This window comes from Sminthopsis crassicaudata, chromosome 3, assembly GCF_048593235.1.
Source record: "Sminthopsis crassicaudata isolate SCR6 chromosome 3, ASM4859323v1, whole genome shotgun sequence".
Classification (NCBI taxonomy): domain Eukaryota; kingdom Metazoa; phylum Chordata; class Mammalia; order Dasyuromorphia; family Dasyuridae; genus Sminthopsis; species Sminthopsis crassicaudata.
Window position 1 is genome coordinate 15,856,964 of NC_133619.1, and position 22,517 is coordinate 15,879,480.

The 22,517-nt window shown below is 35.1% G+C and overlaps 1 long non-coding RNA gene across 1 annotated transcript in view; it reads right to left on the reverse strand.

Moving 5' to 3' along the window:
- Positions 1–22,137, reverse strand: part of LOC141564792 (uncharacterized) — a 23,814-nt gene extending 1,677 nt beyond the window's left edge. Inside the window, exons 1-2 of the long non-coding RNA XR_012488723.1 lie at positions 21,973–22,137; positions 3,115–3,179 (exon numbers count right to left, since the gene is read on the reverse strand). This is a non-coding gene — a long non-coding RNA (uncharacterized LOC141564792). The remainder of the gene's footprint in view (positions 1–3,114; positions 3,180–21,972) is intronic.
- Positions 22,138–22,517: the final 380 nt, after the last annotated feature.

Consider the following 22,517-nt stretch of genomic DNA (forward strand, 5'->3'; position numbering starts at 1 on the left):
ATTATGTGTGTCTATGTATGTATACCAGCAAAATGAGATTGGTATGTATGTATTCATCATTTGTCTATTGTATAATATATGAAATAAGATAATTTATAGTGAATGCTGCATAATTTTTCACTGGAGCCTAAATAGAGGTAATTATAGAAGAGTTAGACAGGTATCAAAAGATCTCGAGAATTACAGACCATAACATAGTCTAGGTCTTTGTCATGAGGAGCTCAGTCCCTGAAAGCATGTACATCCCTTTCAGCAGGTACAAGATCTTACTAAAAGAAGGGCCATCATCCATAAAGTATTATAGTTAGTGTTACAATTTGTTTGAGGACATGGAGGGAATGTCCCCAAAACACAGGCTATACTTCTGCAAGTTCATCACACAATTGGACATGAAAGGTAAGCTAGTTAAAATACATTTATCAGTGTCCACCTTGAAACATGGTACAACCAATCACCAGTTCAGATCAATGAGTAATCATTAGAGAGGAGAAGGAGATGTTAGAGGTGACTACTGAAAGGCAAAAGAGCAAGAAATGAGAATGTGATCACGGAGTGGATTCTTCATATCCTTCGGTCTTTCAGATCTAGTTCACAGATTACAGGCTCCATTTAGTAACCATTTGTCACAAGGAAAAACCATTTGGTTGAAGTCCTAAGACTAATGACCATTCCAACACTATATTTTCATGCCTAAAATTGCCAGGCTTGGGAGAACGATCATTTCAATACCAACTGTAGCACTTACTACATTTCCATCAAAATAATTATCTTTGTATATTTCTTCGATTAATTTTGCATCCTTTATGTACTCTACTTAGGAGCTGAGAGGAAAGAGAGAGAGGAGTTTTATATCTTAAAAAAAAGAAACATTTGTTTTATCTCAAAACATTTACTCTTTTTGGCTCATGGACATTCTTAATGATGACTTAAACCATTAAGAAATCCTGAAATTATTTCATTTGTTTTTTTTAAACAACTGACTCATACTTTGGAAACCTGGATTTGGAGCTAAAGTTTTCTAGGAAGCAAAATTAAAATAAGTCTCCTGCAGAATGTCCTCAAGTTGCTCAATTATCTGTTAAAACAGGGACAAAACATAGAAACTTCAATAGATCGTTTTTTTGCCAGGAAATGACACACTGTGACTTTTTCCGTTATTGTTGGGTTTGATGTTTGTGCCTCTAAGGAGGTCAGCAATATGGAAACATAAAGGCCAATTTAATTTGTGCATCTGCGGCTGCCAAGTATTTTAATTCAGACAGCTGTGACTGAAGAGTTAATATTTTACTTGTCAAAATCCAAAAGCAGGCCAGTGAATCACTCTAATTCTCATTAAGAGGCTTTCCCCCAGTAGCACCCTAATTCAAAATAATGAAAGTAGAGACTGAGTGCCATTCTAATACCAGTTGAGACCTATCTTTTAATATTTCTCCAATGATGGATTAGGGATCGGGGAAATTCATCTCAGATCATAGAGCCTAATTTAATAAGGGATCATTCCAAGAGTATTGCATTTTATAATAATGTCATTTAATGTGTCGTCTTCCATTTTTACTGTCCCATATGTATGCTTACATGATGGTGCCACAGGGATAAACTTTTAAAGAAGCAGGATCATTTTGGGTTTTAGTTCTCCTTAACTAGGAAGTCTATCAATGGGAGCATCCATTAGTATCCTTATTATGGCACAGAATGAGGGAGGGGGGTAAGAAGCAGAGGGTGGGGAGGGAAGGAAGGGAGGAGAATCACCTGGGGTAGTAAAACCAGAGAGAAATGTAGAGCAAGCACATAACTTTCCATAGGGTCTTCACCCTTCACTGAGATTTTTTAAATGCTCAAAACTGGGTTGGATTGCAATTCCATCAGTCGGTACAATATTAGAGCAGAGGTAACCATTGTATAAAAATAGTATTTTCAAAAATGCACTTATATTACTGCCCCCATCCAACCGACTCGTCATCCCGTTACCAAAGCTGTCCCAACTGTTTAGCAAAGATTCTTTTTTGATAACTTTGGTGTGAAAGGTTATTTTTTAATGTAACATACCGAGAAGGGAACGGATGGGTGGCAACTTGTCGGGAAAGGCCCTACAGAAGGAGCTTAAGTTTATTATTTTGTATTAATATCTCCCCCCATCTAATCGGCTGTGCTGATTTCATCTCTGGCATTCTACCGAATGAGAGACCCTGGCAATTCTTGCCTACAATCCTTGAGCAAGTTCAGGTCAAAGCATCATAACCATATAAATGTCAATACATTATTATTGGCCATAACTCCCACCATGGCAGAGTGAACTCTGCTTAATCACTATTAGGTCCTCAGAAGCTTTTAGGCCAGCTGGGGTGATCATAGAAATTTTTCTTCCAAATATATTCTCACAATTAGGTCTTTATTTTGAGATAAAGCCTTTATAGCTTCCCTTTCTTCTCTGATAGCATCTGGTTACACAAACAAATAAATGTTACACAACTAAACAATACCCAGGGAACAAGGACTTGTTATAAGTGTTATCCTTATGAGAGATTTTTCAAAGATGGCAATGATCTACATAGGAAAGTAATAACTAAGAAATTCTGTGTTTCACGTTTTTCCCTTTTGGAATGCTTTTCTCAGATGTGTGTATATGTATATGTGTATGGGTGAGTGTGGGTGTGTTACACACACATACGTAATATACAGATTAAACATTATATACATATATAACACATCTGCAACACTTTTTGCTTTGAGGGATACTGCATATGTTTCAACGTAATTGCATTTTAAAAATATCTTGTGTTTTCTCATATCCCTCAGTCTCTTATTTCTCTCATTTAAAAGATTCCTGCTTCAATATTTCTTTTGATTCTTTTCCTATCATCTTCAGTGCTTTGTTCCCCGTCTTCCTCCCTAGTCTCTGTATTATATGAGCTGTTGTCTGCTAAAAAAAAAAAACTACTCATTCTGCCTTTGCTTTTAAAAAATGTTTCTTTTTCTCTTTCCATGCATATAATTTCTTAAAGCACAGTTAATTCTGGTTTGCTAGTTTTTGTTCTAGTCTTTCAACTATGTAATCTTTTTCATCTATTAAAGTATTGTTTGTTAAATTGTTTTCATTAAGAATCAAAAGTTTACCTTCCAGTAGGAATAATGCTGCACGTGTACATGTCTGGCATCCGGAGCCTCTAGAGGGATTCAGCCTGTTTGTCAAGAAAAAAAAATTATATTCAAAACCTTGTTGATAAATCAGAAAAATGCCATTGAGTATTGTCATCTAAAATAATTAGGAATGAATATTTTGTGTATACAAGGAGAAAAAAGGGAGATTCCAAAGAAAAAGAAAAGAATAGCAAAAATAATGGAGTAAATATTTTTAACTGATTCAAGAGAACTCTGACTTACCTTTCATTTTACCCTTTCGTCACCACCCCCAATTTTCCCTCTAACTAGAATCATTAGATCTAAACTTGAAAAAATAACCCTGACATCATTACAGACAATGACAATAAAATTATGTTTTCCGTTTTGAACTTGCAATTAATCTGATGACCATAAAAGTGTAATTTTCCCTTATGTGGCTTATGTGCAAATATTAACAATACCAGAGTCTCAGGTTTCACTGAGAAAGAGAACTCACTGAATTCACAGACAAATTAGAAACCTATTCTGTAATACCAGGGGAAAACCCTTCAATATCACCACATCTAGGACTCTGGAGGATTGATGGATTTTTTTTCTCCTCAAAGCCCAAGACTTGTAACTAAAAAAAAATGAAATAAAGAGGGTCTAAGAAAAGAGAATTTTTTGCATTCTGTTTTACATAGGATTTCTAGTTGAAATCAAAGTGATTTCTTCCTGTTTATAAACTCTATAAGGAGAATTTCTGAGAGTGGCTCATTTAGGTAAGAAGGTAGACATTATTCACTCAAAAACAAGGTAAATTCACATCAAGTAAGACAGCTTGGGGAACTAAGTCTGTGAAATCAGAATTTCTAAAGGGAAGATAGTAGGACCTGGACCACAAGCTTCTATTTTTTCCTGGACTGACTGAAGTCATACCAAGAAGGAGATTTCAATGGTTATGCTTTTTAAAACTAGCTCCTCTTGTACATGGTCATTCCCTCCAGGGCTGGGTCTAAACAGGACTATCATTTTGACAAAGTTGAGTGGATAACTTAACCAGCCAATCAGTTGGCAATTATAAATATAGATTTATATATAATCCTTCCCTTGATCAATGGTTGATACCAGATTTCTTTAACTGGCAATCCCTTTAAGTGCAGAAATCTTTATGTGACCCCAGTATATAGGTATATAAAATAGGTATCAAATCAAACAATTCATGATAATAAATCATAATTTAGCAATCCCCACATTCAGTTATGAGATTTCTTATGGGGTTGCAACCTACCGTGTAAGAAGCTTGGGTTTACACTGACTGAATACAGAGGGAAGGAAACAAGCATTTATTAAACACCTACATTATGCCAGGCACTGGTGAAATGCTTTATAAATATTACATCAGCTGTTTAGATATCGCCAAGAAAACCAAAGTTTATTTTGAAAATACTTTTGGTACAAAGTTCAGGAAAACATACTTTGTTGGAAAGAAAGGTTAATGAATTTGATTTTTTTTCCTGGAGACTGGATTTTTCTATCTCTTTCACCTAGACTGAAAGAGAGAATAGTGTATGATGGGTAATATATGCAGAAGTCTGGACCTGTTCCATTTATAACCCAGGCCCTCTCTGGTGACTCTGCTCTAAGAACTTTCCATATTAGTAGAGACATTGAAAATGCATAGTAGACTTAACATACCACAGCTCAAAATTCCTAAACTCAAGTAATCCCCCAGCCTCTACCTTCTTAGTAGTAGAGAATACAGGTGTACTCTACCAGGGACTCACAGGTTTAATAATGATCAATAAAGAAAATTCTCCCCTCAAAAAAAAAAGTAAGCTAAAGGAGACTGGAAGTTTAGGTTAGCATTAACTATATAAGCCACCAACACTTAAGTATAAATTTCTTTAAAAAAAAAAAAAAAAGGTTTTATCAAAAAGAAGCTCCATGAAAACATTTAATTACAGAATTACCAATTTTGCTTGTCAGAATTAATTGAGAGAGCTGGGTAATTGTCTAAGGCTCGCATGGATTAAATGACCTGCCATGGGTCACACAGTGGGAATTTTTATCCAGATTTTCTTGATTCGAAGCCTAGAACATATACCATTGTTGCTTCTCAATGTTCATTAAAAATCATATGACATGATTCAAACTACTGGCGAATTTAGCAGAGAGCTCCTAATTATTCCACTAAATGGGCCTCTAGATGACAAGGCCACAGTTCAGATCTGACCTCTTACTAGCTGGGTGATTCTGGGTGATTCACTTCATCCATTTGCCTCCATTTCCTCAACGAGCTGCAGAAGGGAATGTCAAACCACTCCTACTTTTCCAAGAAAACACCAAATAGAATCACAAAGAGTCAGACATGACGAAACAACAACGTTCTGTACAATCCACTCCTAGATGAGTTGATTACTCAGTCTTAAACTTTATTGAAAATTCTTTGGTTTCAAAAAAAAGGCTCCTAATTGATAGTGTTTTCTAACTAAAATGCAAATATTAACCAGAATGTGGTAAGTTGCTAAAATGACCAAGTTAATTGGCAAGACTGAGCTAAAGAGAATAAAACAAATCTCCAAATGAAAGGAATTAAAAGTTTTGCATTATTTTGTTTTCTTTCTCATTTTTTCCTCCTTATCTGACTTTTCTGGAGCAGCATAATATTTGTGGAAATATGTATAGAGGAATTGCACATGTTCAACATTTATTGGGGGAGAGGGTTGAGGGAGGGAGGGAAAAATTAAAACACAGGTCTTACTTAGTAGGGATGAATGTCAAAAATTATCCATGTATATATTTTGAAAATTAAAAGTTTTAATTAAAAAATGTTTTTCATTATAGGCAATGCTGAACTCAAGGTGGGTAAGGTTTCTCTCCTCATTTGAGCTACTTGAGAGAGACAATTGAGAGAGGAGAAATGTGACTAAACCTGGAACTGGAAGATCCCTGCAGTTCCCCCACATTTTTGGTATTTATTAGCTATGTAAATTGGGGCTAGACAATTAAATTTCCTAGCTTCAGTTTTCTATCTGGAAAATGTTGAGATTAATACTGATAGTACTTATTTAATAAGGATATATGAAAAGCTAACTTATATGAAGTGTTTTACAAAACTCAAGCACCACAGAAATGTCAACTGTTATTATGATATCCCTGAGTATATGCTGAATTGTTTTGCTAAAATATATCCATTACATCTTCATCTATACTGATTTTACCTCAAAAAATATGGTACTTTTCTCAATGGGCATTCCACAGTTTGTCATGTCTCCTAAATGTCTTAATATATGTGTCCTTGATATTCAGTCTAAATCATTTCTATTTCATTACATTCCAAATTTCATCTCCTACTCTCTTGCCATCTCCATGCAGGCAGCACGCAGAAATATAGGACTGTATTGAGAAGGTTTTATATGCAGGTGTCCTTGCCTGGTTTGTTTAGGTTTTTTTTTATTAACTTCAACACTTGGATAGCTCTGTGCTTTTGCTGATGTGTGCACTCCCCTCCCCAAAGCAATCCTCCATGCCTTTTTCACCCACTTGCTAGTCTTAGCCTGATCTTTCATGAAGAAGAATTCACCCAACACACTGGAGCCCTTGTACTGTTTCCTTTGATATCTAATGGGTACCAAATCCTTACCCCAACTCTTTGGATCCTGACTACATCACTGGCCCATCTTCTTTTCTGATTACATAGGTCTTCAACAACGTTATTTGTGTGTCTTTTCATGAGCAAACTTCTTCGATAACATGCTACATCCTACTTAGATCCGCCATGTGTCTTTTGATTGTTTCCATTGGACTTGTAAGGAGTTTTATTCCCTGAGACTAAGGCATCAATGATTCACAGCCCTGTAGCACCATAGGAAAACTAAAGAGATGATCTACTAAGCAAAAAAAAAAAAAAAACCAGCATGGGAATATGAAAATCACAATGCAATTTCACAAATGCATTTCATCTGAAATCCTCTCTCTATGTAATTCTGAATTTTGCTTATTGTACATCTGCAACGATTGTCCAAGAGAGACACATATTGATTTCTGTCCAAGATAAAGATACGTTAATGGACCAGTGGATTAGAGACACTGGCCTGGCTGAATCAACTTTGTATTTCCAGTTGGATGGTAAGGACAGTCCTTTTAGAACTTCTGTGGATTTCAATGAATGAACTTTTCAGTGTTCAACGTATGATTTGACTCGATGAGTAAAATGACATTTCCAAATAAAAGTATATTTGAAAAATTTTGTCAATATAAAGAATTATCTTATTTAAAGTCTACAGAAAATGTCTTCCATGACTGGTGAATAAGCCAAGTGAATATAGCTCTCCCATTTTTGTTATCATTTGATGTCTGTATCAGATCATTCAAAGAAGTGATGTCCACAATCAACATCATTAATCTCTGTATTTTTAAAAATACGCATATATGATAACTAGCACAATGATAGCATTCAGGATTTCCATTTTTTTTTTGCACAGATCAAACATTTAAAAAAAATCAATAAACAATAGATCCAAGAGTTTCATATATTCGTCACATTTCTTACTCATTGTGTGATGGCGAAGGTATCTTCTACTAGTGAAAATTATCACAAAAGCTCTCCAGTTCTCTTTTCATCCTCACTACCCTTGACATAGAATATGTGAATTATCCTCATAAATATTTTATAAAAATGAAAAATCAACACAAGGGCCAAGAGAAACTAGGTTTTCTTAATCAAAATCAATGAACTTTTCTACTTTCTTGGAATCTGTCTTTGAGATATCTGAAAAAGTCATTTCAGTGCCTTGAAAAAGCATGCTCCTTTCAACACAGATTTCTTTTGTATTTGTTCAGGTCTTGGAGCAATTTTTAACTTAATTTTCTTAAGTCCCATCGCCCTTTGTTTACACGATACTCTGGGTGTTGACATGACAGTATTCAAATATCAGCAGAGCCGTCTCACTTCATGTCTGATATCCCTAATTTCATCTATAAACACTCTCAGGATAATCTGGTTTGACTGGATCCCAAACCATGTTCTTTGTAATTTGCCTTTCTCAATGGCCTTTCACAACATTCTTGTGCAGGTCCTATTCATCCTTTCCCCTCACTTCCTCCTAAAAGTTTTACTAATGAATTTGAAATTTCCTCTTTTGGCTCCTGTGTCTCTCTTTGTTCAGGAGATCAACAGCTTACTGAATCTATTAGCTCTATACAAGATGTTGACTGTTTTATGAGTTAAATTTCTTTAACTAGTCAACATTTTGGTTTCCTAATTTTGAGTCCATAGTTTGTTCAAACAGAATGGATTCGAATTTTTATAATTTGAGCTTAATCCTTTCCTCTAAGATGATATTTACCCTGACCTATATTTTAAGGTTCCGAAATTACTTTTATGTCCATAATAAGAAATTCCTATTCCTCAAGATGTAGTCAATTTCTTTTTTTCAGTATCTTTTACTTGTTACCTTGTGCCTTCCAACTCTTTTCTTTCAAAAGATCTTTACAGTTAATAAACATTATGCTTTCGAGTAGTCTACAAGCCTTTGGATTCTTTCATTTCTTGACACCTAGAATGTACCATCTCCTCACTTCACCTCTTAGAATTCCTTGATCCTTTTCAAAATTCAGCTCAAATGTCACTTCCCACTTGAAGTATTTCCTGATCCTCTCTGGCCCCATCCCCAGTTATTTGCTAATGTTATTCCTTTGAGGAAATTATTTGTATTTACTTGTATGTATTTTGCATTCACTTAGATAGGTATAAATTGTTTCCACAATAGAATGTAAGCTCTTCAAAGGAAACAATTCTTCCATTGGTCATAGTGTTCCCTAGCACCTAGCAGAGTGCCTGGTATAAAGGAGGGAACATAATAAATGCTTGTGATTTATTCTTTGATGCTTTCATCAGACTCCTGTTGATTGGAGCCTTTCTGGCTTGGAAGAATGGGGCAGTAGAGCCTTCGAGAAGTCCCAGTGCCCAAGTCACCATGGTAAGATAGCAACACAAAACTTTAGGGGAGCATGTCTGTGTGTCTTAGGTTCCTTTGAACAGAAATATGGTTTTCCGGATCCTTTATAATCATCTCTGGTTTTCTGAAAATTCCCTCTGGTTTTCTCTGGCTCCATGGTGAGAATCGATCCAATGTGAAATAACAGCTCACAGAGATGATTCTTCACCGAGGTCACAGAAAGAGAAATATCCGTCTGTGAGCCCATGGCTTCATTGCATGTTTTGTAGCTCTTGGCCCAGATTTATCCTGGGTAATAGCAGGAGCCATAATAGTTGGCATTTAGAGAATACTTTAAAGTTGACCAAAGACTCCAAATATATTATTTCATTTGATCCTCACAATCACCCTAGGAGGAGTATCCATTATTTTCCCAGTTTTCTAAATGATTAAACTAAGCCTTAGATAAATGAAAAGTCTAGCCCACAGTCACACTGCTAGGATATGTCTGGGGTGGGATTTGAATCCACGTCTACCGGCTCAAAGGCTAAAGTTCTTCATACTAACCCACACTTCTCTCAAATTGAAGGGTCACAATATGACTTTGAGGAATTTTTTTCTCTGTTTCCAGGTAAGCTGTTGGGTATTGGGTTTTTGGTTTCAACGTTATTGATTTCCCAGGCTCCTCCTTTTTGATTATCCATGGATAAAAGTTCAATTTTGTTCTGTCTAGTCTTTTTTCCCCTATAGGTCAAATTCTGATTCCTCTGGCTACGGCATTCTCTGATAAGTTTATGCAAGATAATCCTGCACAAATTACACAGAGCGCCAAGCTGTTCAGCAGGACTTATTTTTTCCATGTCTTTTTCTACAATTTCTATTCCTTAATAATATTTTAAGCATTTCTAAGCATAACAACATGAATGCATTTTAAGGGTCACTTACCATTTTTATATCCCTGAAGGAAAATGCTGCCAAACAATAGAATTATTACATCTTTCCAATAACAAAGTCAGAACTTCTATAATTATTATGGGACTCATCCCCTGAAGTTTTGGTCTGTCATTAGTTCCCTTTAAGAACGAAGGACTAACAAGGGCTAGTCTTACTAGCAGAAAGAGGAAATGTAGCCTTCAAGGTTGAATTTCAAGAGCATCAAGGAAGCCCCCTGTATGATAGAAGAATACTTCCCAACATCTCCCTCTTACCTTCTAGCCATATCTGAAATTCAGCAAAGAGCTAACCTTTTATTCACAACACTTCAGTGTAAATCAACTAAGTCAACAAGAATTTACACTATCTAATCTTACAAAGCAGGAAATTGTGGCCTGGAGTTGCTAAGTGCCTTTCCCTCCAAGGGTACCAGACACTAATAATAGCCACCGATGCTAGCAAGTGGCAGAGCGACGACTGAAATCCAGGTGGTCCCAAAGGCCTTTTCCCCATACCGGCTCCTCTAAATGTGACATGGAATCTCCAAAACTTTCTCAGCCCTCTCATCAGGCTTCACAAGGGTCCTGTGTGCACATCAATACACCAGCTGTGAGCAGTTACAGGGCATGTTTGCAGCCAGAACAACCAAGTAACCCAATCTGTGTATCATTAAATCACCATCGTGTGAAAAGATGCTGCATTCCCACTCCTCTTGTTTCTTGATGATTTGTTTGTGTTTCTGTCACATGCCTCCTCCTGGCTGTCTAATACAACCAGGGCTTCCCAGCAATTTCCTTAGTAATTGTGATTAGCACATTATTAAGAGCAATGCTCATACTCTGGCAACACAGCCAAGAATGGAGATCAAAATGGGAGCAGAGAGGTGGCCATCAGTGCTTCAAACCTTCAATTCCTACAAATTCTGCTATAGCAAGTGTAGTGGGTTCAGTTTCTGATTATGCTGGGCCTAAGTGCCAGAAGGAACCGACTTGGTCCTCTCTGCCCAGCAGTGAGTAGGGACTGGACCTGCTTCTCTATAAATATAGGGAAAGCCCAGTTAAAGAAAAGAAATAAACAGAATAAAAATCGGGGAGGGGGAAAGGATAAACAAAATTCTCAATAACCTTTATCAACAAATTGAAACAAAGTCAGAAGGACGACATGACATGGAAGGAAGGATTTATTAAGCACTTACTATGTGCCAGGCACAGTACAGAGTGATTTATAATTATTATTTCATTTGATTCTGGCAATAATCCTGGGAGGTATATGCTATTATTAGTCCCATCTTACAGAGGAGGAAACTGAGGCAGGGAGTAACTAAGTGACTTGCCCAGAGTCACCCAACTAGTAAGTATCTGAAGCCAAGTTTGAACTCGAGTATTCCTGACTCTAGGTTGGGCAAGCTGCATCACCCAGCTGCCCCTCAGCAACACAAAGAACAAAATAAACAATTTGATAGTGATCAAAAGTCATTGTGTAGAGATTATAAAGTAACAAAATTACAAGAGAGAAGATTCCCAAAGGAGAAGGATATGGAAAACTTCTGGTCCTCTACATGGTCAAAAAAGTCCAAAATTCCATCACCCACAAAACAGAAAGTTTGTGTACTATCCATATCAAGAATGACAGAGTGCTTGACTCAAGATAGGGGACTGAAAATCTACCTTCACTATAGAACTGGAAAGTAGCAAAAAAAAAATTTTAAAAAGAAAGTAGCAAGGCCAGATAATAATCCATAGATTGTTCATCCTTTCTCTACCTTGGCCAATGAATTAATCACAAAGTATCACCATCTTCCTTTTTGATGGAAGCCTCATCACAGAGTTTGATAGGGCTTGAGGCAGAAAGATATGGGTTCAAGTCTAAACTCAGACACTTAATAGCCATGTGGACAAGTCACTTAACTTTTGTCTTCAATTGTCAAATGGGGATGGTAATCACACCTCCCTCCCAAGCTTACTGTGAAGATCAAATGACTAATATTTGTAAAATACAGAAAAGGACTGGCACACAGTAGTTACCTAATAAATGCTCAGTTCCTTCCTTCCATCTTTCTTAACAGATATCACGACATATTCATTAACGAAAAGAGAAGAGTACCAGTGACCCTCTCAAATATAAGGCAATTTTGTGCCTTTAGACTTTGTACAAAGCACTCACAGCTTATGTCCCCCAAGATTTTACACAGACATAGAGAACACAAGCTATTGGGTTGGAAACAAAGACAAAAAGTCCTGGGTATAAAGAATCACTCCTCATCATTGAACAAGCCCGTGAAGGTACCATGACACTTGCACCACCACTATTACCACAAAGGTTTCTACGTCATTCTGCATTCATGTCTTAGCACAAATAGGTAAAATAGATCCAAACATAAGGAGAAAGCTAGAGTATCTGACATCAATGTGTAACACACGCCACCAAGCCAGTGATGTTAGGAACAACCAATACGAAATGTGACATCTTCCAAAGAGACATTTTCAGTGCATTCTGGTCCTGCTTGATCTCCACAACCATCGCTTGTGAAGAAAATGGATTGGGTTTCAAGTCAAAGAAGGATTAATGCCAAATATCATGTAAATCATTTGATATAAATAGAGGAGGAGATCAAGTTACAAGGAAAAGCACATTAGCAGGTCCTTCTTCTCAAGGAAACTTTCTCCAATGACAGCTGAATTTGATAAGCCACCAGAACTTTAGTCTCTGAACCCACTGGAATAAAAGGCTCCGGTAGATGAGTTTTTATTTCTCCACATCATGCAAGCTGTTTTCTCTTTCCCCCCACATAGACCTTTACCAACTGGCCTTTGTTTCCCCCAATTAGAATATAAATACCTTGGATGCTGGGAACATCTTGCTTCATTGCATTTGTATACCCAATACTTAGTACATGACAAATAAATGCTCTATCTATTATGTGCCTAATTGTAAAATGCTTAATGTGTGCCAAGGAGGAATAGAGAATGCTTTGAGCTGCAAGAATGGAGAATGAAGGTTATATCCACAAATGCCTTGATGTCCAGGCAGGATACATTAATCACAAGGTTCTTAAGGTGAAAGCTGAGGCAGTGTCTACTAAGAGACCAAATGGCATCCTGGAGTCAAACTTTCATGGTGTGAGCACATTTAGTGCAATTCGCAATGCACTACCAATCCTAACATATCCTTCTGACGTGGTAAAATGGATGAGGGCAGTTCTAGGGAGCATCCATCAAAAACCTGAACAATGGTAACAAAACACCGGACTCAATACCCAGAGGTCACTACATAAAGATTAATGCCCCTTTTCAAAAAGGAAGAAAAGGATTACTGCTCTCAGACCACACAACCCTTTTTAAAGCAAACTATGTTTTCATTGGTATTGGAAGCTTCCAAGGAAGAAACTCCCTCCATCAATGTGAATCAGCTTTGCAACTTATAATCATATAGAGAGTTGAGAAATTATGTGATTTTTCTAAGACTTGAACCCAGCTCTTCCTTACTTTGAGTCTAACTCTATCCACTCTGCCACAGCTACTTCTCAAAATACAGGATTAAAAGATTTAAATTATATAGAAACTCTATTAGAAAAAAATAGACCTTCCCTCATGACAATAATTGTTGAAAACAGGTGTAAGAAACTGAGTGACTTGAACCCAGGTCTTCCTTACTTTGAGTCTAACTCTAGCCACTCTGCCACAGCTACTTCTCAAAATACATGATTAAAAGATTTAAATTATATAGAAACTCTATTAGAAAAAAATAGACCTTCCCTCATGACAATAATTGTTGAAAACAGGTGTAAGAAACTGAGTGACTTGAACCCAGGTCTTCCTTACTTTGAGTCTAACTCTAGCCACTCTGCCACAGCTACTTCTCAAAATACATGATTAAAAGATTTAAATTATATAGAAACTCTATTAGAAAAAAATAGACCTTCCCTCATGACAATAATTGTTGAAAACAGGTGTAAGAAACTGAGTTTGCCAAATGAGACTAAAAGTGGCTCATCTCTTGGCAGAGCCTACCAAATGGCTTAGACCCAAGGAAGAACTCACCAGGTGCTCCAGGGGTGACTTCTACACTGATATGTCCAACAGTGTGTCAACAAAGAAGCATCAAAGAAACAGCTGTCATGAATCTCTTCATAGAAACAGAGGAGTTTGTGATAGCAAATCAAGGCAGTGTCCTTTCTACTAGAAATTACAGAAAAGTTATTTTAAAGGCTCCTGGATTTATTGATTATGCAATGAAATGGTAGAAACTGTGCCCCATAATCACTGAAGGGCAGAAACATTTAGCATCTTCCGGATACCTAGAAAGAGAGGAGTCGGTGGCTACAATTAGATACCAGAAGTTCACTATCATTTATAAACCCACAGATGACAAACCTTCATGTTATATCTCCCTAATAGTTCAACAAATAAATTGTACTGAAAAAGGAGCATCATTCTAGACATCACTGTTGCTACAAACCACCATTGATATTATTGACATACTATCAATCCACAAAAATTTTAAAACCTCATTTTAATGGATGTTGTCACACCAAATACTTGTACATCCCAAACTACATGGAACGAAAAGCTTTCAAAATATAGAGGCCTAGTAAAGGAAATTAAAACCATGTGGGAACAGAATAAGGTCTATGTCATTCTTATCATTCTTACTAGAGGATGCATTTTCAGTGAGTTTGCAGAATATGAATTTATATCCCAAAACTCATAATTATGAAAGCAGTGATATTATCCACCTTCATTAAAATCAGCTGAGCTCGTCTCTAATCTCATCACCATGCTACTAACTCAGATCTGGATTGATATCATCTCTTTCAGCTTCATCTCCCCTTTGATTAGGGGGCTAAAGTGTTGAGTAGCCAATTCCCCATCTTTCCTGCCTCCTTTCATATATTGTCTTCTCCCATTAGATTGTAAACTCCTTGAAGGCAAGGATTATCTTTTTATGATGTGTATCCCCAGTGCTTAGCATTGGAAATATCAAATACACACACACACATATATATATATATATATATATATATATATATATATCAAAGATACACACACATATGTACATATATATCAAAGATACACACACATATGTACATATATATCAAAGATACACACATATGTACATATATAGTAAAGATACATACACATGTATGTACACATATAGCAAAGATACACACATATATGTACACATATAGCAAAGATATACACATATATGTACATATATATCAAAGATACACATGTGTACATATATATAGTAAAGATACATACACATATGTACATATATAGCAAAGATACACACATATATACGTATATAGCAAAGATACACACATATATGTACATATATAGCAAAGATACACACATATATGTACATATATAGCAAAGATACACACATATATGTACATATATATCAAAGATACACATGTGTACATATATATAGTAAAGATACATACACATATGTACATATATAGCAAAGATACACACATATATACGTATATAGCAAAGATACACACATATATGTACATATATAGCAAAGATACACACATATATGTACATATATAGCAAAGATACACACATATATGTACATATATAGCAAAGATACACACATATATGTACATATATATCAAAGATACACATGTGTACATATATATATAGTAAAGATACATACACATATGTACATATATAGCAAAGATACACACATATATACGTATATAGCAAAGATACACACATATATACGTATATAGCAAAGATACACACATATATGTACATATATAGCAAAGATACACACATATATGTACATATATAGCAAAGATACACACATATATGTACATATATATCAAAGATACACATATGTACATATATATATAGTAAAGATACATACACATATGTACACATATAGCAAAGATACACACATATATGTACATATATAGCAAAGATACACACATATATGTACATATATATCAAAGATACACATATGTACATATATATAGTAAAGATACATACACATATATGTACACATATAGCAAAGATACATATATATACATATATAGCAAAGATACACACATATATGTACATATATAGCAAAGATACACACATATATGTACATATATAGCAAAGATACACACATATATGTACATATATATCAACGATACACATATGTACATATATATAGTAAAGACATACATATATGTACATATATAGCAAAGATTCACATATATATGTACATATATATCAAAGATACATACACATATATGTACATATATAGCAAAGATACACACATATATGTTCATATATAGCAAAGATACACACATATATGTTCATATATAGCAAAGATACACACATATATGTTCATATATAGCAAAGATACACACATATGTACATATAGATAGTAAAGATACATACATATATGTACATATATATATCAAAGATATACACATGTGTACATATATAGTAAAGATACATACACATATATGTATGTATGTATGTATATATATATATATATATATATATATATATATATATATATATATATATATATATATATATATAGCAAAGATACACATGTGTACATATATCAGATACCATATATGTATATATAGCAAAGGTATACACATGTGTGTGTGTGTATATATATATATATATATATATATATATATATATATATATATATATATATATATATATATATATATATATATATATATATATATATATATATATATATATATAAATAAATACACATGTATGTATATATACATATCAAATATACATATATGTATATATACATATCAAAGATACATATACATATATGTACATATATTTTAAAGATACACATATATGTACATATATCAAAGATATACACACATGTATGTACATATATATAGCAAAGATACATACATGTACATATATCAGATACACATATATATGTACATATATCAAAGATACACACGTATGTATATATATAGTAAAGATACATACACATATATGTACATATATATAGCAAAGATACACACATATATGTATATATATATCAAAGATATGTACATATATAATCAAAGATATACACATATGTACATATATAGTAAAGATACATACACATATATGTACATATATATAGCAAAGATACACATATATGTACATATATCAAAGATATGTACACATATGTGTACATATATATCAGATACACACATATATGTATAGATCAAAGATACACATATATACATATATATCAAATACACATATATGTATACATATCAAAGATACATAGATGTACATATATATTAAAGATACACATATATGTACATATATAAAAGATACACATATGTGTATATATATACATATCAAAGATACACATATATATGTACATATATGTATACATATATATGGATGGATGGTGAACAAGAAAACTATGCACAAACCAAGAAACTAGGTATAAACAAACATTTCCCACTATATGTCAAGGTAAATTTCAAATGGATAGATGATCAAGACAATAAAAGGTAACCTCATAAACAAAGTCAAAGAATGAAGAAGAAATTATCTTTCATATCGATGGATAGGAGAAGAGTTCATGACCAAGAAAAAGGAGAGAGGATCACAAAAAATAAAATGGACAATTTTGTTTATCTAAGATGTAAAATTGGGGGGGGGGAGAAAATCAACGCAGCTAAAATTAAAAGCAAAACAGATTAACAGGGGAAACAGTCTTTGCAGCAAGTTTCCCAGAGAAGGATCTAATTTCCAAGATATGTACAAAATAAATTCAAATTTAGAAATACAAGGTACTCCCTAATTGAAATGCTGTCAAAGGATGTTAAATAAGCATATTTCTAAGGAATAAATTAAAGCTATCAAAAGGAACATGAAATGCTTTAAATCACTAATAATTAGAAATATAAATATTAAAGCAGCTTTGATATTCCACCTCACACCCATTAGATTAGCAAAGTTGACAAAAAGAGAAAATAACAAATGCTGAGGGAAATATGGGAAAACAAGTATATTTATATTCAATTGGCAGAGCCATTGGTTCAGCCATTTTGAAAAGAAATTTTAAACAGTGGCGGACCTGGAGTCAGGAAAACCCATCTTCCTGAATTCAGTCTGGTCTCAGACTCTTATTAGCTATATGACCCTGGGCATATTGTCAGAGGTGTCTCCATGAGCCCATGAAGAAAATTCATATTCTAAGCTGTAGTAGGACAGTGAGTGCAGAACCTGGTAATCAGGGCTATGCTAGAGTCAGCTCAAACCCACCAAGAGAAAACCCATTGTTGAACATTCAGTGTGAGCATTTATGTCTCAGAAATCAGCAAATCCCACAAATCAAGGCTTGATTTACTGTTTTATTGGTTGCCTATCCTTAAGAAAGTGATGGAGAAAGTGATGATGCAAATCAAACCTAAAAATATAAGACAGCAACGTTATTTTGGGGGGCGAGGCAATTGTTGAACATTTACCAACATATCCCGGCTTGAGATCCACACTGTGGCAAAGCCACCAGGCTACACTGCCCTTTTAAGGATCTTCAGCCCCTTTCTGCAGTTGAAAGCATCCTTCACAGAGCTCTATGTTCCTGCAGATTAATAAGAAGGTGGTGACTCTGCCCTGGGATGCATACATCTTGGTCCTGCTCATTTCACTGGGAATCACCTGAGCATGACCTACTGAGGACCTTGGTCCGGAGTCAATAACTGAATTGTGTCCTGGTGATTTATTTGAATTTCATCTTTCTCTCATGCACTTCTCTGCACATAGATAACGTTCTGTATTATTGCATATATTTTGCATGATGGTCACTTAATGAAGGAATCTCACTGTCACTCATATACACAAGGGAGAAAACTTAAGGTTGCTGTGGAAACCTTAACTCTCAATGTCCTAAAAATTTTCCAGCTGATGAGACGGATGATTACAGAAATAAATCCTTGACATTCTTTAGGAGAATACTCTTTTTCTAAGTCTCAATCTTTAGTAATTAAAGCAGGAAATAGCCATATCAGTTACATTAAAACCAAAGAGAGCATATGTAAATATCTTCAGGAAACTTATTGATTTCTTTCAAAGTGCTCTGAATTTAAAAAAATAATAATAATAAATTCCCTTTACAATTTCAGGCCTTGGAATAAGGTATTACTTCAGACGCGGCTTTCATAGTTTTATAACAAGCTAATCAATATTCTCATCGCATTACCATATTAGTAAAACATGAAAATACAACAGGCGTACAAACTAGGTAATTGGCTACTAATTTACTCACTTAGGCCCTAGAGACTTGATTAGATTGACAATGGATCACTTGAGGGCTTTAAACGAGCTCTGGTACATTGGGCACCATTGTGAAAAATATGACATAAGCATGCAAAAGTTCTAAGTATAGAGGCAAAATAAGTCGCTACTATAGTGATTAAATATTATTTACCAAGTGTCCACATGCACACATTACTTGTAGACAAAGCCCCAAGCTAGTCTACAATCCAAAAACACTGGAGTAGAATTGATTTTCAGGATGCCCTGCCTGTCTACTTTGTCCATTCCCAATTTCACATCTTTGAAGGTTAAGCAATGAGAACGGCAATCGTAGCGCAGGGTGAGGAGGTTATCCTAAAGAGCCCATCCGCCCTCGGCATCCCCACATTCTCCTTCAGCTCCCACCTTTCCATTTTCTGGCTGCCCTGGGAACTCCTTCGTGACCACCTGCAGGGTTCTAACTCCCAGCCTGAGAAACCCTGCTCAGTTCAAAGAAAGCATGGAGATTCTTAGTGTCACTCACAAGTTATTGATGCCTCAAATAAGGCTAATTGGATTTATTCTGCAGATCCTGAGGAAGTTTTGTGTTAATAAGCAGCAGCAGCAGCTAATATGATAGAGAGGAAGAGCAATTAGCAAGAATGGTGAATAAGAGTTGCAGAAATTTCTATCGTTTGTTAGTTTATGCTTATTATGCCTTGATAACTAACATCAATATGTGAAAAGAAAATCAATATTCCCTATTGCAGAAAATGAAATCTGTATGGGAAATTCAGTTTACTTGTAGAAATGTTATCACATTATCTCTTCACTAAAGACGAGAAAAAAGACGAAATATAAAATGGATGGAGGATAGTAGAAAGATAGATACAGATGATTGATAGCAGTAGAAAGTAGAGCAACAGAAAGACAAAATAGAGAGATAGACATAGATAATAAATACAGATATTAGATAGATAATAGAAGGATTGATAGATAATAGACAAAAAGACAGATCGATACAGATAATAGAGGGATAGATAAATAATAGAAGGACAGATAGAGGGCAGATAGATTGACATATATAATAGACATAAGAGAAGGATGGATACCTAGAGAGATAATAAAAGGATAGATAAATGGTAAATAGGTATATAGATACGGACGCTGGATAGATAGAGATAACAAAAAGATAAATGGTAGATAGGTATACAGACATAGATTATAGATACAGATGATAGATAATAGAGTGATTGATAGATGGTAGAGAGAAAGACAGACACAGATAATGGAGGGATAGTTACAGATAGGTAATGGAAAGACAGAGGATAGATAGATCAATATATATATAATAGACATAAGAGAAAGATACTTAGAGAGATGACAGAGGGGGATAGATAAATGGCAGATAAGTATCCAAACATAGATGATAGATAGATAGATAGATAGATAGATAGATAGATAGATAGATAGATAGATAGATAGATAGATAGATAACAGAACATTCATTAAGTGCATACTATGTAGAAGTCAGTGCTAAAATGAAAATACAAGCAAGCAACTTAGTCCATAATCTCAAGGAGTTTACATGATTAAATTTTCTTGATAGAAATAAAATGGGGCTCATGAATTTGCTAATTGTTCTTCTGTTCCCCTTCCCTTCTCCTTTAAAAAAAATTAGAGGAACAAATTCCAATTTAGGAAGAAGTCAAGAAGTGAAAGATGAAAACAAATTAAATGGTTCTTCATCTCTTCACTCTCTTTACCCTTGCTTCATAGAAGAGAATAAAACAAACAAACAAACAAAAAAGAGAGAAAAAGTAGAATTATTTTTCAATCAGTACTTAAGTATTATTAGGACTTTTTTGGGGGGGAGGAGGGTGTTGTTAGCCAATCTAATAGGTATGTGCTAGTACTTTAGAATTTATACTTGTACTTTGAAAAGCTGCACTGCCAAAAAAAAAAGTTCAAATGGTTATGGTAAATCCTATGAAACTTGGTCATTTCACACCATGTGATTCTTTTCATGGGAGTTGCTATCAAGAATTTCAAGGAAATAAGGAAAAACAGGAAATAATAGCAACATGATATTCTAGTACTGAAGAAATGGGATCATGTCAAAAAATGGTATATTTTGTTTGGATAAAGGATAATAATCAAACAAGGGAAGAGCTTCTGGTAAGAATTCGAGCATATATTTAGGGGAGCGGTTGGGGGAGGGTAAATGTTGAAAAATTATCCATGCATATATTTTGAAAATTAAAAAAGCTTTAATAATAATAATAATAAAGAATTAGAACATAGTCCTTGCTGGGTCCTCACTGGGTCTTCTCTAGTTTAGAGTTTAGAGAGAATTCCTCAATACTAAAAACTAAAATAGGCTACCTTTTTAGACTCATCCCATGGTACCACTTGACCTGGAGGGAGTTCTTTTGTATTTTTGAATACATTAGGAAAATGCTGCTTTTTAAAGCAAAACTTAATCTATCTTTTTTAGTAATAATATAGGGCTAACATTTTACAGCTTGCAAGCACTCTGTGTAAGCCATTGTTTGTTCTTGCATCACATAATTAGAACCGATAAATTGAGTTTGTATCTCATTCTGAGGTCAACCTTGATGCTCAGGGAGTGGAGCCAAGATGGCAGAGAGCAGACAGGACTCTCTGTGACCTTCTCTGACTTTCCTCTCAAACCAATAGCAGATTGAACCTCTAAGCTGGTTGTGGAGCCACAGAGCCCACAAATATCTGGAGCACAACACATTCCCAGAAGAAGATACCTTGGATGAACTTTAGAGCAGGTCTGGGCAGGGGGACAGTCTTCGAGCCTCTCAGGCTACTCTGCCCTAGTTGCCGGTGGGTGGCTTCTTAGATTTGCTGCAAGACACCCAAAAGCCAAGACAAAAGGCTATTTGTAAGCCACGGAGCCTGGGAAGAACTTGCCACCTGGCTGCCATTACCCAGCATGAGAAATCAGTCAGAAACACCTGAGGCAGGGCAAACTGAAGCAGCTGTCACTCCTTTGCCTTAAGAGCTGATCTCAACCCTTAAAAATGAACAAAAAAGCAAAAAGAACTCTGACCAAAGACAACTTTTATGAAGAAAACAGACCTCACACTCTGAGGTACCCAAAGGCCAATCAACTCCAGATGAAGTCCCAAAGGCAGATATGAGCTGGTCCCTTTTTCACAAAGATTTCATGGGAGATTTCAAAAAGAATCTTAAAAGAAAGTAGACGAAAAATGGGGAAATGAAATTAGATCTTTCCAAGAGGGTATGGAAAAGGTAAAACAGAAATTATCTGAAGAAAACACCTTGAAAATGG